Source organism: Nansenia antarctica (genome assembly GCF_963989245.1).
Source record: "Nansenia antarctica genome assembly, chromosome: 1".
NCBI classification, from domain to species: Eukaryota; Metazoa; Chordata; class Actinopteri; order Argentiniformes; family Microstomatidae; genus Nansenia; species Nansenia antarctica.
In genome coordinates this window covers 97672552-97686190 of record NC_137674.1, presented here as the reverse complement: position 1 = coordinate 97686190, position 13639 = coordinate 97672552, and the positions used below count along the sequence as shown (strand labels likewise).

At 52.1% G+C, this 13639-nt stretch overlaps 1 protein-coding gene across 1 annotated transcript in view; it reads right to left on the bottom strand.

Moving 5' to 3' along the window:
• Window positions 1–13639, bottom strand: part of lrp8 (low density lipoprotein receptor-related protein 8, apolipoprotein e receptor) — a gene marked incomplete at both ends in the record, with an annotated part of 139979 nt that overhangs the window by 77383 nt on the left and 48957 nt on the right. The window lies entirely within an intron of this gene.

The following is a 13639-nucleotide window of genomic DNA, read 5'->3' as shown; positions in this document are numbered from 1 at the left end:
CCCGGGAAGTTGGGTCTGAGCATGGCTGCCTTCGCGGAGTTCCTACTGGAGGAAGTGCATGACACCAACGTAGACGCCATGGGTTACGCTGAGCCGAAGAAGGAGAGGGAGAAGGGAGACCGCTGGGACAGGCCGAGCTCGAACAGAGGACGCCCAGTAGGAGTGCTGCACACGGAGGAAGAGCCTCGGAGAGAGAGGAAAGCCCGACCTGAGGGAAAGGATCCCTCTCAACCCCCTCAAAAGGGACGGAGAGGTCCACCGCCATGTCCGTACTGCACCAGCGAGCACTGGTTCAATGAGTGCAGTGACTTCAACAACCTGAGTACCGAGGCCAAGCAGAGGTGGCTCGAGGAGAACAAGAGGTGCTGGAACTGTGGGCGCGACCATCTGGCTAAGAACTGCACCTTGAGGAGAAAGTGCAACCGCTGTGAGGAGGTCCACCTCAACATCCTACACGAGGTCTCCCTCGCCAGGTCCACGGAGGGCACCAGAAGCCCTAGGTCCGGTAGCGCACCGGAAGAGGAAACACCTGTCTACTATCTAGACCCAACCCAGAGCAGCGGCTCCAAGGTCCTACTGAAGGTGGTGAAGGTCCGACTTCACCACAACAACGCTGTGTACGACACGTACGCCGTTCTAGACGACGGGTCGGAACGGACCATCCTTCTCCAGGAGGCAGTGCGCCAGTTGGGGCTCCACGGGACTGAGGAGAAGCTGACTCTGCGCACGATACGTCGCGACCTTAAAGAGGTCACCGGGGCGAGAATCAACTTCTCTATCTCCCCGGCGGGGCGGCCGTCGGACAGATATCGGCTTCAGAATGTCTTCACCGCAGACCAGCTAGCGCTCTCCCGCTACGACTACCCCCTGGAGAGATTACGCGCAAGATATTCCCACCTACGGCGAGTAGACCTACATCCGATAGAAGGAGCGGAGCCAACCCTTCTCATCGGCTCGGACAACGCTGCACTGATCGTGTCGCTCCGTCCTCCGCTGAGAGGACCACGAGGCTGCCCGATGGCTGTTAAGACTGCGCTTGGGTGGGCCCTCCAAGGCGCTACCGAGTGGAGAGATAGAGACGGGAGAGCTACGTCATCCCTCCATGTCCGAACCGAAGAAGTGCAGACCATCAACTGCCTTCACACCAGTGTGGACTCCATGAATGCGGCGCTACTAGACAACGTCCAGAAGCTGTGGACGCTAGACGTTGCGCCCTACAAGAATGAGAAGCTCTACGTACGGTCAAAGGAGGACGTCTACGCCATAGACCTCCTTAAAGCAAAGACAGTGCGTATCGAAGTCCAGGGCGTGAAGAGATACGTCACACCACTACTCCGAAGAGAACTCATGCCAGAGTTTCGAGTATCCCCTCGAACCGTCCTACAGTGTCTGACCAGCACTGAGAAGCGTATGAGGAAGGACGAGGTCCTTGCTGCTTCTTACCGAGCGGAGATGAAGAAACTGACGGAGTCCGGTCTGGTGAAGAAGCTTGAGCCAGCCGAGGCGAACCAGAGTGCCGAGTCTTGGTACCTCCCGCACCACAATGTTCACCACAACGGGAAGAACCGAGTGGTCTTCAACTGTAGCTACCAGGTGGGGAAGCTCAACCTCAACCACTATCTTCTCCCTGGTCCAACCTTGACCCCAGCCCTCTTGGGAGTTCTGGTGCGATTCCGTCAGCAGCCGATCGCAGTCAGTGGTGACATTAAGCGAATGTTTCACCAGGTCAGGATGTTGGAGGAAGACAAGCCACTCATGAGGTTTCTCTGGAGAGAGGACCCGAGCGACCCCGACCCCTCTATCTACCAGTGGGAGGTGCTACCCTTCGGGACAACCTGCAGCCCCTGTTGCGCCACCTATGCGCTACAGACTCACGCCGCGCAGGAGACGGCACCTCCTGGAGTGTTTGACGCCGTCCATAAGAGCTTTTACGTGGACAACTGCCTCCACAGTTCGAAGACAGCCACGGAAGCCCGCCAGCTAGTCCAGGACCTGCGTGCTCATCTCCAGGAGGGTGGATTTGAGATCTGCCAGTGGGCCAGCAACGACCCGCAAGTCATCAGAGACCTCCCGGAGGGGGCCACCTCGACCAGCAGCGAGGCTTGGGTCTCTCACTCACCAGATGATGCTCAGGAGATGACGCTCGGACTTATCTGGCAGTTCCAGACCGACACTCTACGCTATCGCAATAAGCCTGCCAAGCCCCAACGCGTCACGATGAGAACGATATACAGCACTCTAGCGAGCCAGTACGACCCACTGGGATATATCGCTCCCTTCACGACGATGGCCAAGGTGCTTGTCCGGGAGCTGTGGGCCCAAGAACGAGGATGGGACGATCCTCTGCCTCGTCACCTAGAAGAGAAGTGGAAGGCCTGGGAGCAGGAACTTCCCTCTCTCCAGCACATCAAGCTGCAGCGGAGCTACTTCCCTCCCTCCACGGACCTAGAGAGGAGTGTCATCACGCTACATGTATTCTGCGACGCCTCGGAGATGGCGTACGGGTCCGTGGCATACGTCAGAGCGGCAGCGCTTGGAGGTGAAGTCCACGTCTCGTTTGTCCTGGCACGTTCCCGAGTGGCGCCAAAAAAGCAACAGTCCATCCCAAGACTGGAGCTGTGTGCTGCCCTGAACGGCGCGCAACTGGGAAGGTTCCTGCTCGACGAGCTCCAGCTACCTCTGATGAGCGTCACCATGTGGTCAGACTCAACTACCGTCCTCCAGTGGTTGAAGTCCAGCTCATGTCGGTATAAGGTGTTCGTGGGCACCCGAGTCGCAGAGATTCTGGAGTTGACTGAGGTGAACTGCTGGCGTTATGTAGACACCAAGAGGAACCCTGCTGACGTCATCACGAGAGGGGCAACTCTCCAGGATCTGGCTGAGCCCCACCTGTATCACACGGGACCAGACTTCCTACAGGAGCGGGAGTCAGAGTGGCCAGCCACGCCGGCGTTAGCAGAAGACAGAGAGGACAAAGAGCTGCGTAAGACGTTGTTCTGCGGAGTCACCCAGGTCGTAGACCCTGAGACTACTCCGGGAGAGGAGTGTGAGACGCTCGAAGAGCTGCAGAAGAGGATGTTCTGCTCCAAGGCCGGTCTACCCCAAGATACTACGCTCAGCGCCGAAGACTACACCGCGGCGGAGCTCCTGGTGCTGCAGAGTGCCCAACAGGATGCCTTCTCCCGAGAGCTGGAGTGTCTCGAGAAAGGGAAGCCGATTCCCTCGGACAGTAGACTCCGCGGCTTAGCTCCAGAGCTCGACGGTGTTCTCATTCGCGTGGGTGGCAGACTGCGCCGCGCTCAAGATCTAGACCTAGACACGAAGCATCCCATCGTGCTTCCCACTAAGCATCAGGTCACCAGATTGGTCATCAAGCACCATGATGACAAAGTGCAGCACGCGGGTGGAGAGCGTGTCTTCGCGGAGGTACGACGGAGATTCTGGATACTCCATGGACGGGAGGCGGTACGGAGATATCAAAGGTCCTGCTCGGACTGCCAGAGGTGGCGAGCCACGCCGCCGCAGCCCATGATGTCCGATCTGCCCGAGGACCGGCTGCGACTGAGACAGGCTCCGTTCCACTCTACTGGGGTCGACTGTTTCGGGCCACTCCTAGTCCGAAACCGGCGAGCCTCCGAAAAGCGGTGGGGCATCATCTACACGTGCCTGACGACGAGAGCAATGCACCTTGAAGTTCTGCACCAGCTCACAAGCGACAGCTTCCTCATGTCCTTCAAGAGGTTCACCTCCAGGCGAGGGACCCCTAAGACCCTCCGGTCGGACAGAGGCACCAACTTCGTCGGTGGTGAGGCCGAGCTGAGGGCGAGCTACGCTGCGATGACTGAGGAGGCCCGTGACCGACTCGCCTCCCAGCAAGTGAAGTTTGAGTTCAACCCCCCAAATGCTCCACACTTCGGGGGAGCCTGGGAGCGGGAGATTCGCTCAGTAAAGAACGTCCTACGTACCATTCTCGGACAGAAGGTGCCTACCGATGAGGTGCTCGGGACTGTACTAGCAGAGATTGAGGGCATCTTGAACTCCCGGCCCCTAGGCTATACCTCCAGTGATGTAGCAGATCTGGATCCCATTACGCCCAACTTCTTGCTGATGGGGCGGCGAGACTCTGCACTGCCTCAGGTAGTCTACGACCCTGCAGAGCTCACCGGAAGAAGATGGTGGAGGCACAGCCAGGTGCTCGCGGACCAGTTTTGGAGGCAGTTCATACTGCACTACCTGCCGACCCTGCAAGTCAGGCAGAAGTGGACGAGGGAGAGAGACAACTTGTCCGAAGGTGCCGTGGTACTGGTGATCGACCAGTCCCTTCCACGCGCCGCCTGGCAGACAGGCAGAGTGACCAAGGTCCTGCCGGGTCCGGATGGAAGGGTGCGGACGGCCATCGTGGACGTTGGTGGTCGCACTTACACCCGACCTGTGGCACGCCTGATTGAGCTCCCTCAAATTACGAAGGACACTATCACCTCCTACCTCACGCTGCTTAGAGCAGCCTAGCCAGTGTGCCTTCCCTAGTTAAATGAAACCGAGGGTTTCATGGGGCGGCTGTTATGAAGGCCCACAACTTAGAGCCAGTTAGTTTCCCCAAATCAGCCCTATTTTGCCCCTGTTATTTACTTTATTATTTTCCATACTATTCATGTACGTTTCTCATGAAGGTGTATGTATTGTTATTGTAATTGTATAAGTTCTGTCTTAGATTTGTTTAGTATTGTGTAAGCGCCAGTTTAGTGGGCGTGGTTTTGAGTGGCGTACGTGACCGGATGTATGGTTGGCGTACGTGACCGGATGTATGTTCGGTTGGTGTATATATAGCGACGGAAGTGGTCTGTGCGTCAGAGTGATGAAAGTAACGAGAGTGAGAAGAAGCAGAGAAAACCGAGAAGTCGATCTAAGATGGCGGAGTCAGTAACACGCACACCGTGCTGAAGCTGAAGACCTGAAGAGTGATTATTGAGTTCACAACTGTGACAGAGGGCAAACCTTACAGCAGCAATTCAACATCTCTCAACAGTCCACAAGGAGAACGGGAGACTCTGAGTGTCGGAGGAGACCTGCCTTTGGCATAGACTGTTGGTGGTGAATCACTGGCTGCCCGCATCACCGCGGGAGTTCGGAGTTTAGTGGGTTAGCAGCGCTAGCCTAGATTAGCTGTGTCCCCGTTAGCCAGCCTTGCCAGCCGCCGGCTGCTAACGTTGGACCAAGCGAGACCCAAGCTGGACCGAGCCGTCGCCTTCACGAGGTGGATTGCGACCGACCGTGGACCACCGGACCTGAGCCATTCACGCCTCGTCGTGGACTACGAAGAAGGCCCTTTCCCTTCAAGTTGCTACGTCACCCCCCCCCCCTTTGTCTGCTGCCTTCCTCGAAGCACATGCGAGCTCCAACCAGGCCTCAACGCGCTCCTTGCAGTCCGGGACTCTAAGCCTTTCCCAGGCTAGGTACTGTGAGTGAGTGATTGAGTGTGTGTGTGGCCGGCGGGGAGGGAATATATATATGGGGATGTATATATCATTTGTGTAAATAAATGTGTTTGTTCATCTTTGCTACATTACTGTGTGTTTAGTTGTCTGTTAGCTAATGCTAATGCTAATGCTAATTCTAATGCTAATGCTAATGCTAATGCTAATGCTAATGCTAGTAATGCTAGTCTGAAGGGTTGCTGGCGCCCCCTGCCTGTATCCTCCTACACTGCCGATTTAGCTCCGAGTTAGTTAGATAACCAGCCCTTCCTAAATTCTACAGTCCTTTAGCTACTCCCTGGTTACAATGCCCATTGTGTTAATTCTCTAAATTGCGAAATGTTTCATCTCTTTCATCACGGCGAGTCCATACCGAAGTGATAACTATCTGTCTCTTTCTCTCTCTCTCTCACTATCTTCTTCATTGCCTCAACCACCTTCTCCCTCCCTTTCTATCTCTCCTTCTGCCTCTCTCTTTCTTTTGCACTCTCTCTCTCCTTCTGCCTCTCTCTTTCATGCTCTCTCTCTCCCTCCCTCCCTCTCTCTCTCAATGTTATTCTTCAATCAAACGCATTGATTGAGGGGGGACTGTTCAGTACGATCAGTAGAAGTCATACAGGAGCAGTGTCCATGTTGTTACGTGTCTGTACTGTAGCAGTGAGCTGTGATAGCATTAGGGGTCTTACACAGCAACAAGCTCAGCCCACCTCCTATCTGTCCTCTCCTGGAGCGCCGAACACACTCCATACGCTCCACACTCTACGCTCCACACCAACCTCTCCCTCCAAATTAAATCAATTGGAATGGATCTCCAACAATTGCACTTGTTACAACATAATCATCTTTTCTTTCTTGTTTTTTGTTTGTGTTCGCCTTTTCGATGCCGTTGGCCTTGGAAAAGGGCTTCTTCTTCTTCCCCGACTCGACTCGGAACACGAACAAATGTTATGAATATCTAAACCAAGAAGATCAGGGACACGGGGTCCGTACGCCGGCGAGCGTTAGCCTCGGCGGTGGCTAATTAGACTGGAGACAAAGGGACCATTGTTTGGCGGCTTGAGGATCAGGGAAAACGGCAGATATGGGGGATGACGGATGAGGCGTATGCAGAGTGTTTATTATATGAAGGGCTATCACACTAGCGAGCTGTCACTCACATACAGGCCCTTTGACAGCAGCACTGCAACCAGTCAGAATCCCTAGTGACACTGTGTCCATCGTTGACTAGTGAACCTGGGGTAGCAGAACATGTTAGCTACCAATCAATACAGAATACTGGGGTATTCAGAGGTATGTGTGGGAGCATTCTCATTCTGACAGGTGTGTTCGTGTGACGGCATTTCTTTCTACAAGTGTGTGTGTGTGTGTGTGTGTGTGTGTGTGTGTGTGTGTGTACCACTAAGACACGGGTCACCAGTTGCCGTGTCTGGGGACAACACAAGATCATATCATTCTGCTTGGCCACTTCTCATTAAGGGTGACATATGCATCACAACACTCCTCCTACAACAACCCCCTGCTTCCTCCCTCCCCCCCTCCCCCCATACCAGCCCCCTCCCACTAGGCCATCCGGCTCTAAGGGATGAAGTGCATTGATTTATTCAACATTCAGCAATCCCCTGCTTTTCTTACCTCCTCCACAAGCCCTGCCCTCCTCACCCACCCCTCCCTCCCCCTCCCCCCCCCCTCCCCATGAAAGCTCAGTCTCCTTGACAGGGTCATCGTTTTAATGATATCAATCTCTACCAACCCCCCCCCACCCCTCCTCCCTGCCCCCCTCCTTTCTCCTCCCACCCCCCCCTCCTCTGGCCCCTCCGGCTCCTCTCCCTCACGCCAAGTCAAGTGTGCTAGGGTAGAAGTGACCCCCCCCCCCCCCCCTCCTTCACAGACACAGACCCTATTAAGCTATTACTGACGGACCATTAGCAACCAACACCCCAACGCCCAAGGTTGGTGCTTTCTTCAGATATGGGGGGGGGGGGGGGGGGGTGGGTGGTACTGTACCATGAAACCCTATTTTAGCCAGCCAACCTCCACTCCCCTCAGACAGACAGACAGACAGAAAGATAGAGGAGAGGAAATCATGGCAAAGTGCTGCCCTGTGCACCTCCACGCTGAGCTCCCGGACTGGGAAAAACACTTACTGTCAGTGTGTCAGCGGAGAGTGTGTGTGTGTGTGTGTGTGTGTGTGTGTGTACAATAATAACATTCAGAAACGGAAAACATCCATCTACAGTAGAAGCATAAAACTGACTAATAATGAATAAAATCATCGTCAAAATGATAATAATTGGATGATTAACAATCTCAATACCGGTAATTACAATATTCCTACTGTCATTTTGAAATGTTCAAAAAGCACATTATCAAATGTCCCAATCTCCACAGCCTACAATTAGGACGTTCAGCGAGTGGCTGAGAGTCACCGCGGGTGGGTACAAGCGGTTCCTAAAGCAGCCTTTCTTGAAAACAACGCTCCCATTGCGCACCACGCTGACTGTTTGAATCAGCACCTCGCATGAGTCGTGTAATTCCCCCCGCGACCCCTCACTTCCCCCCGCCATTCAACCCTCGTCCTCACGCTGCAGCCCGGACCACATGACAAATGACTGTTGGGCTTATTATAAAAAAATCTGAGCAAGAGGGGCGGAAAAGAGGGGGAGGAGGAGAGGGGTGGGGGGGTGGGGAGGGGAGGGGAGGGGAGTGCTGGGCAACAACAAATCCCCTACCGAGCCTCCAGACAAAGGAGCAGGACAAAGTCATCTTGCTAACATGCAACGAATTCATTTGAATTACAAATGGCCGACGCTCAAAAAGCAAAAACAGACCGAAAAGGTTACCATATTCGAAATGTGTGTAGGGGGGCGATAGAAAGGGTGGTGGTGGGAGGGAGGGGGAGGGGGGCATATTTTAGGAGGGGAAAAAAACAACCTGCTGCTTTGCATAGCCTAGAGATTTCGGAGGCAACAGAATGTCTGTATTTTTAATATGACAGATGATTTCCAACTGTGTTCTTCTATCTTGTTGACAAGACAAAGCAATTCAAATCTCACTCTCGGTTGTCTTCCTACGATGCTTACGCTTATTAAAATCTGTTTCCCCCCCATATAGCTCCATTCCTCCCTCACTCATCGCCCTCTCTTTCTTTCTTACTCGCTCTCTACTCCCCTTACACATTGGCAAGCAGCCAAAATGGTTCTTTCATTTGTCTCCCTTTACATAAAAAAAAAAAAATACACATCAAAACCTCCTGAAAGCAACATGGCTAAGCTCAAATTAAACAACGTCCTCCCAGAGGCGGCCACATTGCTAAATGTGATACAGGGCTGTTGAATCTGAGACTGAGATAGTATGGTGATAAGAGACAAAGGAGTGTATTGACAGAAAAGGTTGAAAAGAGTAAAAGTGCATGTACACAGTTATATGGTATTGGACCAGCGACACACTCCATCTCTCCCTCCCACTCTCTCCATCTCTATCTCCCTCCCTCTCTTATAGGGTTTTCACACCGCCAAGGAACCGTTCCCGTTCCCATTCGTGTTCTGAAACCTCCGAACCTTGGTGCTGTCTGGAGAACCTTGGTGCTGTCTGGAGAACCTTGGTGCTGTCTGGTGAACCTTGGTGCTGTCTGGTGAACCTTGGTGCTGTCTGGTGAACCTTGGTGCTGTCTGGTGAACCTTGGTGCTGTCTGGTGAACCTTGGTGCTGTCTGGAGAACCTTGGTGCTGTCTGGAGAACCTTGGTGCTGTCTGGTGAACCTTGGTGCTGTCTGGTGTGAACCAGCCTGCGTTCATACCAGTGTAACCAGAACCGTCCGTGTCATCAACGATGGGCGATGAAGGGGCGGGATAAACAAAAATGTCACAACTAGATAGATGGAAGCTACTGGAAATGAGGATAATATCTTCCACTACAGTATCTGGTATTGGACCAGCGACACACTCCATCTCTCCCTCCCACTCTCTCTATCTCTATCTCCCTCCCTCCCTCTCTTATAGGGTTTTCACACCGCCAAGGAACCGTTCCCGTTCCCATTCGTGTTCTGAAACCTCCGAACCTTGGTGCTGTCTGGAGAACCTTGGTGCTGTCTGGAGAACCTTGGTGCTGTCTGGTGAACCTTGGTGCTGTCTGGTGAACCTTGGTGCTGTCTGGTGAACCTTGGTGCTGTCTGGTGAACCTTGGTGCTGTCTGGTGAACCTTGGTGCTGTCTGGAGAACCTTGGTGCTGTCTGGAGAACCTTGGTGCTGTCTGGTGAACCTTGGTGCTGTCTGGTGAACCTTGGTGCTGTCTGGTGAACCTTGGTGCTGTCTGGAGAACCTTGGTGCTGTCTGGAGAACCTTGCTGCTGCCTGGAGAACCTTGGTGCTGTCTGGAGAACCTTGGTGCTGTCTGGAGAACCTTGGTGCTGTCTGGTGTGAACCAGCCTGCGTTCATACCAGTGTAACCAGAACCGTCCGTGTCATCAACGATGGGCGATGAAGGGGCGGGATAAACAAAAATGTCACAACTAGATAGATGGAAGCTACTGGAAATGAGGATAATATCTTCCACTACAGTATCTGAAATAACCACTATTTTTGGGTTCCCGCTGCGAACCAACTTTAAAGGCTCAGAACCAATTTATTTTCGATCGGAACGCGCCGGCCGGTTCCAGACTTGGTTCGCAAACCAGAACGGTTCCTTGGCGATGTGAAAGCCATCCTCTCCCTCCCCCTCCCCCTGGTATCTAAAGCACTCCTCTCTGATGGCACTCCACATGCAGGGCTTTGTTTGCTTGCCCCTAGTTACTGTTGTTGGGGCCACTGTTGAATAAGGAAACACAGGAGTGGATGGCCACTCTTTTTCTCTCTCTCTCTCTCTCTCTCTCTCTCTCTCTCTCTCTCTCTCTCTCTCTCTCTCTCTCTCTCTCTCTCTCTCTCTCTCTCTCTCTCTCTTCTCTCTCTCTCTCTCTCTCTCTCTCTCTCTCTCTCTCTCTCTCTCTCTCTCTCTCTCTCTCTCTCTCTCTCTCTCTCTCTCTCTCTCTCTCTCTCTCTCTCTCTCTCTCTCTCTCTCTCTCTCTCTCTCTCTCTCTCTCTCTCTCTCTCTCTCTCTCTCTCTCTCTCTCTCTCTCTCTCTCTCTCTCTCTCTCAGGGACCTCACTGGAGTCCAGGACTGGCTCGACTTATGTAAGACTGTCTTCCACAAAACCACTATGTGTTACCAAGACGATCATCATTATGGGCTGTCAGATAGGCAACACAGAGAAGGTACAAAACAGGTTCATCAATGAGTAGGAATTGAACATGTTTATATTAAAACCTAATAAGGAAAGAGTATAGACCACTGGAGAATCAGCCCATTTTATTGAAAGACGTTCCACTCCACCAACTATCAATGACACCAACAGCTTGTCCACAGGCAACATAAGATACCAAAGAAGAAGAAATGTCCACTAACCCCAGGGCCAGTTGTAGAAACAGAGACCCCCAACTTTGACTTAAGTCTAACTGTTAAGACTTAGGAGCGTTACATTTGGAGGTCGATATGGAGACCAGTCTTTACTTTAAGTTGATGCAACTGGCTTCAGGCCTTGGTTTAAGTGTATACGTAAGTAGTAAGTAAGTAAGTAAGTAACATTTATTTATATAGTACAAAATGTACAACGACAAGAGCCACCCAAAGTGCTTAACAGATCAAATATAAAGAGAAAAACAAGATAAGAGATAAATACAGATTAAAGAAAACTGATAAAATAGAAAAATACACTAAAAGCAAGGTGCAGTACAAATAAAAGTGCAAAGAGTGCAGTGTCGGGAAGGCAGGCTCACCTCAGGTCAGAGGCCAGGGAGAAAAGATGTGTTTTGACTAGTTTTTTTAAAAGCCTCAATGCTCTCGGCGGCTCTGATGTATAGGTGTATCTACAGTACGCCTAGTCACTGGCCTGGTCTCAGATTAACCTCCATGCACCACCAGCAGAGAGCTCAGAGCTATGCTGCTGTTTCATGCAACAGAAGCAGGATGAATCATGCAGTTTCAGTTCAGTTCAGTTCAGTTTCAGTTCTGTACAGCTGCTGATCAGGGCCCAGGCAAGCTTTAGCCTGCTGTCAAAGCAATCATGCTCCCTGCTTAATCCCTCCCAGGCCTACATGTAGATCATCAATGGCTGGAGGAAGAATGTACACAATGACTAAGCTGTTTTCATTGGACTGCAAAGCTGCTTGATTTGGGAACATTAGGGAGGGGAGAAACAAGCGTTTGACAAGGCCTTTGTTACTGCCTATGAATCATGGTTCTCTGAAAGCCAGCCAAATTCGGGGACTCTAGCTTACATAATCGGATGGCATCTAAAACTTTGAATTCGGGGGGATAGAGCTGTGTGTGTGGGTGGGTGTTTATGTGTGTGTGTGTGTGTGTGTGTGAGCGTTGGCTGTTACTGTTAGATAAGAGCAGCATCCAGGCAGATCTTTATGTCTGCAGGGCAGACGAAACGTGGTTAAACATCGCTCTGAGCACTTTGGAGACGGTTTGGATTCTCTCGCTTTATCCCTCACTATTCACTAACTAACTGGTGTTTCTCTCAGAAGGTTCTTCCTGGAGCCTTAACAAATAGAAGCCTGGACATAATGCGGAATCGGAATCAGAAAACTTTATTGACAAGAATGTCATATTGATTGACAGTAAGTCATCCCTGTATAACGTCTGAAAGTGCTGTGGTTGGGGGAACTCACAGAAGCATGGGCATGTTGGAAGGACTGACCCATAGTTACCTCTCATTGTAGGGCTCTTTTTAATCAGCGTGGGATGTGTGTGTGCGTGTGTGTGCGTGTGTATGTTCTGTGTGTGTGTCTGAGGCACGCTGTGGAATAACAGCTTACCAACTTCCTCTGCCCGCATGTTTCTCAGTCACCTAGGCGTATCCAGGACTACCCCTGCCATTAGAATACAAATACAAATGCACCCCCCCAGCCCCACTTTGCCTCTTAAACCTCCCCGTCTCCACCCCCCCGCCCATTCGATCCCTGACTTCAGGTTCCACTGCGACAGACAGAAGAAGCTACAGTAGCATCAGCATGCACAGAGAGGAATCTACTGACCACAGGACTGTGTTATTCCTCTCCATGCATTACAATGAGCCCATCCTCAGATTTCTACCTTCACCAACCTCCCCTGGACTGTGTGTAAGGGGGTTACAGCAAGGGGTAGTGTTTGCCCCAGTATTTAACAGGACAGGACGGGGACGGGGGTCAATGAAAGGGGGTACCAGCAGGTGCTCTCTGTAAGATGACAGGATGGGGGGTGCAGGGTTGGCCCGGACAGGCAGAGAGAGGGCCAGGAGGAGGGGACTCCAGTGTCCCAGCTTTGGTGGCAGGGACAAAGGCCACCTCTTCATAGCCGCCCAGAGATGCAAATCGCTCATCAAAGTTTCACACTCGGTTTCCAGCGAACAAAATCAAAATACAGAGAGCTCAGCTCGCCCAGCTCGCCATAACATGATCCCTTTCACTCTCGTTCTATCTCTCTCTCTCTCTCTCTCGCTCTCTCTCTCTCTCTCTCTCTCTCTCTCTCTCTCTCTCTCTCTCTCTCTCTCTCTCTCTCTCTCTCTCTCTCTCTCTCTCTCTCTCTCTCTCTCTCTCTCTCTCTCTCTCTCTCTCTCTCTCTCTCTCTCTCTCTCTCTCTCTCTCTCTCTCTCTCTCTCTCTCTCTCTCTCTCTCTCTCTCTCTCTCTCTCTCTCTCTCTCTCTCTCCAATTCCAAAACTTGAAGTAGTGGGCATGTATGGATGCATGCATGCATGCACGCATGCACAATGCATGCACGCACTCACGCACACACTCACACACACAGACACTCACACACTCACACACTCACACACTCACACACACACAATATCTCTCTCTCTAGCTCTGTTTTGACTGAGTATTCCGAGGTCCGCAGGGGGCTTGCTGTGAGCCTTGAAAAAATGAGACTGGGCAACCTTCAAAGGCATCCCAGCCAGCGGGGGGGGGTTCAGCTCTGATCAATGCCCACCCCCGGCCCCTCCAGGTGAGCTGTTTTAATATTTAAGCCATCTTCCCACCCCCCTCTTGCCGCCAGCTACAGAGGCTAAGGGACCTGAAATGTCTGGCTTACACAGATAACACTAAACGTTTAACACAGCTCCAGTAAAAAAGACTGACTCTACAATGTGTA